Raw genomic sequence first — 8,678 nt, forward strand, 5'->3', positions numbered from 1 at the left:
CGTCTATTTTATAGGCACCTGGATGTCTACTGTGTCCTGATACGGAGGAGAGGACATGCAATGGGAGATAACATGGCTACCTTTGGCCATGTCAGGTGGATAAGAGATGGCCAACAGGTCACTGCAGGGCCTGCTCCCCCTTACCTCCCCCATCAGGGGACAGGATCTCGTGTGTGTGTGTGTGTGTGTGTGTGTGTGTGTGTGGCAGGGAGGGGTATCCCTCTGGTGCAGTCCTTGGTGGTTTCCTCACCTTGATATTGGTCCCGTGGCCGTCAGTGTTGGCCTCATCATCACCACTCTCAGTCTCTGAACAGCAACAGGCTCCACTGAGCAGGTGCTCAGTAACACCTGGTGCGTTGGAGGGTGGGGCTGAGCCCCGGTGAGCCAGGATCTGCCGAAAGATCAGGGGGAAGAGCATAGACCCCCCTCCACCAGCCCTGGGGCCCCAAAAAGGAATATTCGGGCCGCCCCAGTTTGAGCCATGAGTTGTGTCCACGGCAGCCTCGCTTCCTTTGCTGGGCCTTGGCGGCGATAACGCCTGAATCTGTGCAGGTCTCAGGTGAGCCTTCTCCAGCTCAGCCTCTGTCGCCTCACAGGACACCTCGGTTCCCGGGCATTGATTCAGCACCTGCTGTGTGAAGGGAAACCAGAGAGGCCAGTCCTTGCTCCTGAGGACTCAAGGGTCTGGATGTGGGGGGAAACCCACACTCCACAACGCTCCCAGATGATGGACGCAGCGCAAGGCCTAGACTCACTCCAGGAATGTGGGGCACAGGGCCCAGAGCCCATTTGGATGAGAGAGCGCTGTGCCCTCCGTGGGCTGGAGGGACAGGGGGCCTTTGGTGGCCGGTGAAAGCATTTTGCCAGCTGAGAATATTCTTTTTGCTGGCCGCGTCTAATCTGGTTTCTGGGGAAGATAAGAGCAGGCTACATCAGCAGATGCCTGTCACCATGGACTAAGAGCTGGCTCAGGGAATCCAATTCCAGCTCAGAACCCAGGGCCCAAGGAGCCGCTTGAGGCTGTGGCTCTGTCTCTTTTTTGACTCGAGGGACTCTGACCATGGTTGTGGACTCTCCCTAGAAAACATGCACACATAGCAATTTGCTGACCTGTCCTGGGAGCTCAAGGGAGGCCCAAGGCAGTGGGGCTGGGGGGCAGGGAGCAGAGGGGCAGGGCCGGGGCCAGGGGAAAGAGAGAGCATGGGGGGGATCCTGTCCCCTTGAGGCTGCCATGCAGGGGCTGGCTGCATTCCAAGGCTGGAGGAACAGCTCTGCCTTACAGGGAATTAGCACAGTCTGCCTGTCCGGCTGCTTCACCGTGGGTTGCCCCTGTGCCATTGAGGATGGTGATGGGGGAGGAAGGGTGGTGATGAGGGAGGGAGGGTCTTGATGTACCACCTGCCCCCAGATGGCCAAGGTGACCCTCCCCAGCCTCCCCGAGCTTCGCAGGCATGTAGGGGAGCCTCGGAGGGCACATCTGTTTGCTGTTTCTGCTGTTACACATGACCACAAACTTAGTGGTTTAAAACAATGCAAATGTATTTTTTTCCTCTTTTTTCCCCCATGTAAGACAGGTAATGTGCCACGGTTCTAAAGATGTTGCACGTCCCATGCAAGAGTGTGAAAACCCCCTCACCACACATATCAGCCACAGAAGGATCAAAACAATGCCAATTTATTATTTTAGAGTTCTGGGGGTCAGAAGTCCCATGGGGTCGCACTGGGCTAAAGCCACGGTGTCAGCAGGGCTGGCTCCTTCTGGAGGCTGGGGGCAGATGCACCTCCTGGCCTTTCCCGGCTTCTGAAGGCCACCACATTCTGGGCCTCAGTCGCAGGCTGGGGCATCACCACACCCACTGCTTTTGCACCACGTCTGCTCTGACCCCCGCCTCTCTCTCACAGGGGCCCTTGTAATGCCATTGGGTTCACCTGCATGATGCTGGGGAGTCTCCCATCGCAGGACCCTCAGTCACACTGGCAATGTCCCTTTTGCCATGAAAAGTAGCCCATTCACAGTCCCGGGATTAGGATGTGGGCCTTTTGGGGGGCATCATTCTGCCCACTGTGGAGGGTGTGCAGGAGTGACCAGACCTCAGGGAGGATCTCAAATTGACCTCATCCCCAGCACAAAGTCCAGGAGGGATGGCGTGAGGTGTCCAGGATGCTGGAGCTTGGTGGGGGCTGGACAGGGACTCTGCTCAGGCACCCAGCCCCAGTGTGAGGGGCCCATGGCTGTGGGCGCAGGAGCCACAAGGGAGAAATGATGGCCCCATAGACTTTCCTTCCCCAAACTCGGATCCCTTGAAACAGAGAGGTGAGGCTTAGGGGTGAAGGGCGAGCAACTTCTGCAATAAGATTTCCATGATGCCTGACCATGTCTGTAAGAGAAAGGCTATGTCTTTCTTTATTTTTGTTTATTTATTTTTTGAGACAGAGTCTTGCTCTGTCACCCAGGCTGGAGTGCAGTGGGTTGATCATAGCCCACTGCAGCCTCAATGTCCCAGCCTCAAGCAATCCTCTCTCCTAGGCCTCCCAAGTAGCTGGGACTACAGGCATGTGTCTTGGGAGGCAATTTTTTTGTTTTTTTTAAGAGACGAGGGTCTCACCATGTTGCCCAGGCTGGTCTCGAACTCCTGGCCTCAAGCAATCCTCCTGCCTTGATATCCCAAAGTTCTGGGATTACAGGCATGAGCCACTATGCCTAGTCTCTTTTCAAAAAAAGACTTTTTTTTTTTGAGTGACAGTTTCACTCTTTTTGCCCAGGCTGGAGTGCAATGGTGCCATCTTGACTCACTGAAACCTCCGCCTTCCAGGTTCAAGCAATTCTCCTGCTTCAGCCTCCTGAGTAGCTGGGATTATAGGCACCTGCCACCACATCCGGCTTATTTTGCATTTATTTTTATTTTTAGTAGAGATGTGGTTTTACGATGTTGGCCAGGCTGATCTTGAACTCCTGACCTCAGGTGATCTGCTCGCCTCAGCCTCCCAAAGTGCTGGGATTACAGGCATGAGCCACCGTGCCTAGCCTCAAAAATTTTTAATGTAACTTTTCAAATAAACTCACACATGTGATCAGTGATCACCACACATGCTTTATCGATAATCGCCACACTTGTTTCATGCATTGCTGTTGTCTTTCTCTTTCCTTTTCCCCTTTGGCTGAAGCATTTTCCATCCTGTAGCAAATGTTCTGAAATTTTGTTCCTATGAACTTCAGGTTGCAAGGCGCCAAGTACGGGAAACTCTGGAACACAATTGCGGCTCCCTTAGGGTAATGTTCAAATTAACAGTCATTCCTTGGCACCCACTCAGGCCCCATCCGGAATCACATTCCCCTGATTGTTTGCTTACATCCATCAGATGGAACACATAGGTTCCTAACAAGGCCCACAGTTTAAGTTTTGTGGTGGCGCCTCTTGAACCTCTCTTACTCTAGATCAGGCGCCGCCCCCGACCCCCACTGCTCCTCCCACCACTTGTGATTTGTTGCAGAAACCAGATCAGCTGTCCTGCAAATGTGTCGCCTATCATGCAGCTGTTTGCCTCTCTGTGGTGTTGCCTCGCCCCATGTCTCCTGCAAATGGAAGCTGTGCTGCAGAAACGCCCTTAGATTCAGGCTCATCTTTCTTTGCCAGAAGCCTTCGTGGGCAGAGCTGTGAGAGCCACATGGAAGTACCTGTGATGCAAAGTGTGCCCCGTGGGTCCAGGTGGCCACAGCCCGAACCCACCCTGTGATGCTAAGTGTGCCCCGTGGGTCCAGGTGGCCACAGCCCGAACCCACCCTGTGATGCTAAGTGTGCCCCGTGGGTCCAGGTGGCCACAGCCCGAACCCACCCTGTGATGCTAAGTGTGCCCCGTGGGTCCAGGTGGCCACAGCCCGGACCCACCCTGTGATGCTAAGTGTGCCCCGTGGGTCCAGGTGGCCATAGCCCGGACCCACCCTGTGATGCTAAGTGTGCCCCGTGGGTCCAGGTGGCCATAGCCCGGACCCACCCTGTGATGCTAAGTGTGCCCCGTGGGTCCAGGTGGACAGAGCCCTGACCTACCCTGTGATGCTAAGTGTGCCCCGTGGGTCCAGGTGGCCAGAGCCCGAACCCACCCTGTGATGCTAAGTGTGGCCAGTAGGTCCAGGTGGTCATAGCCCGGACCCACCCTGTGATGCTAAGTGTGGCCAGTAGGTCCAGGTGGTCATAGCCCGGACCCACCCTGTGATGCCCTTGTTTTGTCATTACTGATCTCATCCATGACCCTGGCGAGAAATAATTATGTCATGAGAGGTGGCAAAATCGCGGTTTCTCTCATGATCTCATCTCTTCACAATGAGTAGCTGAAATTCTTCTATTAAAAACAACAACAGAAAAAAAGGCTGGGCACGGTGGCTCACGCTTGTAATCCCAGAGCTTTTGTGGGCCAAGGTGAGAGAGGCCAGGAGCTTGAATCCAGCCTGGGCAACATGGCAAGACCCCATCTCTACAAAAACATAAAACATTAGCCAGGTATGGTGGTGCGTGCCTGTAGTCTTAGCTACTCAGGGGCCAAGGCAGAAGGATCCTCTGAGCCCAAGAAGTTAAGGCTGCAGTGAGCTGTGATTACACCACTGCACTTCAGCCTGGGTGATACAGTGAGACTCTGTCTCTTAAATAAAACAAACAGGCTGGGTGTGGTGGCTTACACCTGTAATCCCACCACTTTGAGAAGCCGAAGTGGGTGGATCACCTGAGGTCAGGAGTTTGAGACCAGCCTGGCCAACATGGTGAAACCCCATCTCTACTAAAAATACAAAAAATTAGCAGGGCCTGGTTGTGGGCGCCTGTAATCTCAGCTACTCAGGAGTCTGAGGCAGGAGAATCACTTGAACCCACGAGGCAGAGGCTGCAGTGAGCCGAGGTTGTGCCTTTGCACTCCAGCCTGGGCAAGAGAACAAGACTCCGTCTCAAAAAAAAGAAACCAACCAAACAAAACCCCAAAAAAACTTGCTGTTGTCCACTAGAGTTATTGAGTTATCCTGAAGTATATTTTAAAAGGAAAATTCTTAATTCTTTTCTTTTAATTGACAATGTTCCGAATAGAGAGTTGGAGCCTTGTTTTTCCAGTGGATTACCGATGGGTTTTGGTTTGGTTTCTCTCTTTAAATCTATTTATAGCTTTTGTGTATTCATTGTGTATTCAGCAATTACACACAATGAATACACAAAAAATTACACAACCAATACACAAAATATAGGTAGATTTAAAAAGCGAGATACCAAGGCTTGATTTTAGGCTCGATTTGTCCCCTCGTTAGCCAGGGATTTCTATTTTTTTTTCCCCTCAAAAGTGGTAGGCCAGGGTGCTGTCCCGTCAGTGGTGGGAGGAAAGGTTAGTTGCCCCGGACAGTGGGTGAATGCCGGGGTGCCAGTGTCAGGGAGGGGAGGGGCTGGTGGGTGAATGCCAGAATGCCAGTGTCAGGGATGGAGGGGCTGGTGGGTGAATGCCAGGGTGCCAGTGTCAGGGACGGAGGGGCTGGTGGGTGAATGCCAGGGTGCCAGTGTCAGGGATGGAGGGGCTGGTGGGTGAATGCCTTGGTGCCAGTGTCAGGGACGGAGGGGCTTGTTGAAGAGAAACCCTTTCTTCAGGGCCATTGATTTCCCTGCCTTGTTTGAAGTGCCTGGATTGGGCTCTCTGAAAACCAACACCATCTTATTAGAAGACAAGGGCTTCTTCTCTTTTCTTTCTTTTTTCTTTTTTCTTTTTCTTTTTTTTTTTTTTTTTTGAGACAGAGTTTCACTCTTGTTGCCCAGGCTGGAGTGCAATGGCGTGATCTCGGCTCACTGCAACTTCTGCTTCCCCGGTTCAAGCGGTTCTCCTGCCTCAGCCTCCTGAGTACCTGGGATTACAGGCGCCCGCCACCATGCCTGGCTAACTTTTGTATTTTTTAGTAGAGACAGGGTTTCTCCATGTTGGTCAGGCTGGTCTGGAACTCCCGACCTCAGGTAATCCGCCTGCCTCGGCCTCCCAAAGTGTTAGGATTACAGGTGTGAGCTACTGTGCCCGGCCTTTTCTTTTCTTTCTTTAGAGACAGGGTCTCTCTCTGTCACCCTGACTGGAGTGCGGTGGCATGATCACGACTCACTGCAGCCTCGACCTCCCGGGTTCAAGCGATCCTCCCATCTCAGCGTCCTGAATATCTGGGACGACCGCGCCTCACTAATTTGTGTGTGTGTGTGTGTGTGTGTGTGTGTGTGTGTGTGTTTTGCAGAGATGAGGTCTCCCCATGTTGCACAGGCCTGGCAGGTGTTTCTGATAGTCACAAAGCCCCTGCTACTGGGGAAAGGGAAAGGAAGCCCCAGCTAAGACCCAATTAAGAAAATCCCAGAACCAAGAACGAATTGACTGTTCGGCTTTGGTAATCTCCAATGTGTCCACCAGGTGGTGCTGTCCAGCCACAAATCTCCCAGGTTTGATCTCGGGCTTCTGCCGAGGGCACCTCCAGGGCTGGGGTCTCATCGTGTTGTCCCCACTTTATTCCAACGTCCACCCCAAGCCTGGGGGAGCCCAGGGAGGACCGAGTCTCCTGGGCCCCGCAGGGTGCACAGAGGTGAGTTTGGTAGTGCGGTCCCGACCTCGACAAGCATCCCAGCGAAGCAGGCTGAGCGCCCGGCTGGCTCCCTCAGGTCCCCTCCTCCGGGCCTTCGCCCTGTTGATTTGGGTGTTTTAATGCAGGAAAGTAGGACACTGGTTGTCACCTGCCTGCTCCTACAAGGAAAATGCATGTTTGTGTGGTTATCCGTGGCCACCCCCACCAGGGCCTGCGGGGGTCCAGTGCAGTGGAGGTGGGGAGGCGACTCATGGGCTCCAGGATCCGTGGAGAGTGAGTGCCAGCGGGAGGGCGTCCCCTGACCTCGGTCAATGGAAGCTGCTCTTCCTGGGGGTCCCGCGGGAGGCCCGTGATGGGGGTGGGGGAGGAGGGGTGAACGCCGGACCCTGATTGGCCGCCTGTCCTTGGGTCTTGGCTGGTCCTAAGAGGGAACGGGGAGCACAGCTGGGATCACAGCCTCAGCCTGGACTCCTGCCCTCCAGCCCCTCAGCATCCTCCCTGCGTGTGCTCTCCTGGGGGCTGCTCAGGGCAGGTGGCGAGTAGGGTGGCTGTGGGACCAGAGAGAGGGGGTGGACGTGCCCAGGGCCTGCCCTCTTGGCCTGCCGTGGAGACCCACCCAGGCATACCTGGGGGCTGACCCTCCCCTGCAGAGAGCAGGGTGAACCCCAGCCCTGCCCTCGCCTAACAGCCGGGTTCGAGGGGAGTGTAATTTATAATGAACCCCACTCCTCCCCCAACACCCACCACAGGGAGGAGCCAGCCTCTCTCCTGACACCAAAGTCACGCTCCTGACCCTGCAGGCCACAGGGTGAGGAGGACCCAGAGGGGCAGCGGGGTGGGGGCATTTCATAAGCCGGTGAGAGCTGCCCGTGTGCATCCTCAGGCCTCACAGTGGAGTGAGGGGCGGGGGCCGCCTGCGTCCTCCACAGGAGCTCCTGTCATTCCACCTCTGGGGGTGCACCTGCCGACTTGCCCCAGACCTGGACTCAGGCTGCGCTGCTGTCTGCCCAGGGTCTGGCGATTGCTGCGCCCATGGTGGGTCCCACAGGCAGGCCCTGCCCTCCCATCGCGGGCTTCTGAGCAGGGGCTTTGGGGCTGCTGGACCTTGGAGGCAGAGCGGGGGCTTCTGGTGTCCCTATGTCTTGGGGGCCTGGTGTCCTGAGGGCCAGCGCCCCCCAGCCTGCACTGGGACCCTCCATGGAAGCAACTCCTCTTTCATCTCAGGCACTGGGTGTCCCAGGGCCAGGGAAGGGGCTGCGCAGCACCTCAGGACCCCAGAAGAGCTGCCAGCCAAGGAGGAGGAGCTGGGGGGAGCAGAGGCCTGGACCAGCTGGGATGTTCCCATCCGCGTGTCCCTCCCGCCCAGGCCACATGGGCAGGGGAGGAAGAGGGGAGGAGGAGGGGAGGGGCCCTTGTCCTCCCAGAGCCTCTCCCTTCCTCTCCCTTCCTCTCCTCCCCCTCCCTCTGCTCATCTCATCATGAGACAGCTGGCGAGGGCCTTCGGCTGCCCTGGAGTGCCCCTGCCCTGGCCAAGCTCTTGCTGCCCCCTTCTCCTGGAGGTGCCAGATGGGGCGGGCCCAAAGCAGCAGAGGTCTGGGCCCTGGCTGCAGCTCTGTCCCTTCCCGAGGGCCCTGGAGGAGCCAGGAGGAGGGCCTAGCAGGGCCGGGCAGATGGTGGGCCGGGAGGAGGGGTTGCCTGGATAGACGGACCGACTGGCAGGACAGATGATGGGCCAGGCAGGGGTCCGGAGCCCGCCCCATCTGCTCCAGTCCCTGGTGGGACTTTTCTTGTCCACCTCGGGCTGAACTGGGATGGACTGCGTGGGTGGCTGTGGCCCAGGCCGGATTCTGTCACACTGGGTCCTCTGTCCCTGGGGCACGGCCAGCCGGGTGCTCATCTGGGGTCTTGAAGCCCCCTCCTGGCAGCTGGCACGTGGCTGGAGGTCATCATGTTTCGGGGGCTCCTGAGGGTCTGCGGGCCATGCCTGAGCAGAGCCTGGGGCGCGTCCCGGGAACGAAGCCGCCGCTGCAGATGAGGGGCTTTGTAGGTGGGTGGGCGACTGAAGCCCCCTGGAGGGGCTTCCTGGGGTCCAACGCCAAGA

At 56.5% G+C, this 8,678-nt stretch overlaps 1 pseudogene; it reads right to left on the minus strand.

The window, feature by feature from the left end:
- Nucleotides 1-1,564: 1,564 nt before the first annotated feature.
- Nucleotides 1,565-1,660, minus strand: LOC112205513 (small nucleolar RNA U13; annotated as a pseudogene).
- Between the last annotated feature and the right edge of the window lie 7,018 nt (nt 1,661-8,678).

This window comes from Pan troglodytes, chromosome 15 (assembly GCF_028858775.2).
Source record: "Pan troglodytes isolate AG18354 chromosome 15, NHGRI_mPanTro3-v2.0_pri, whole genome shotgun sequence".
NCBI classification, from domain to species: Eukaryota; Metazoa; Chordata; class Mammalia; order Primates; family Hominidae; genus Pan; species Pan troglodytes.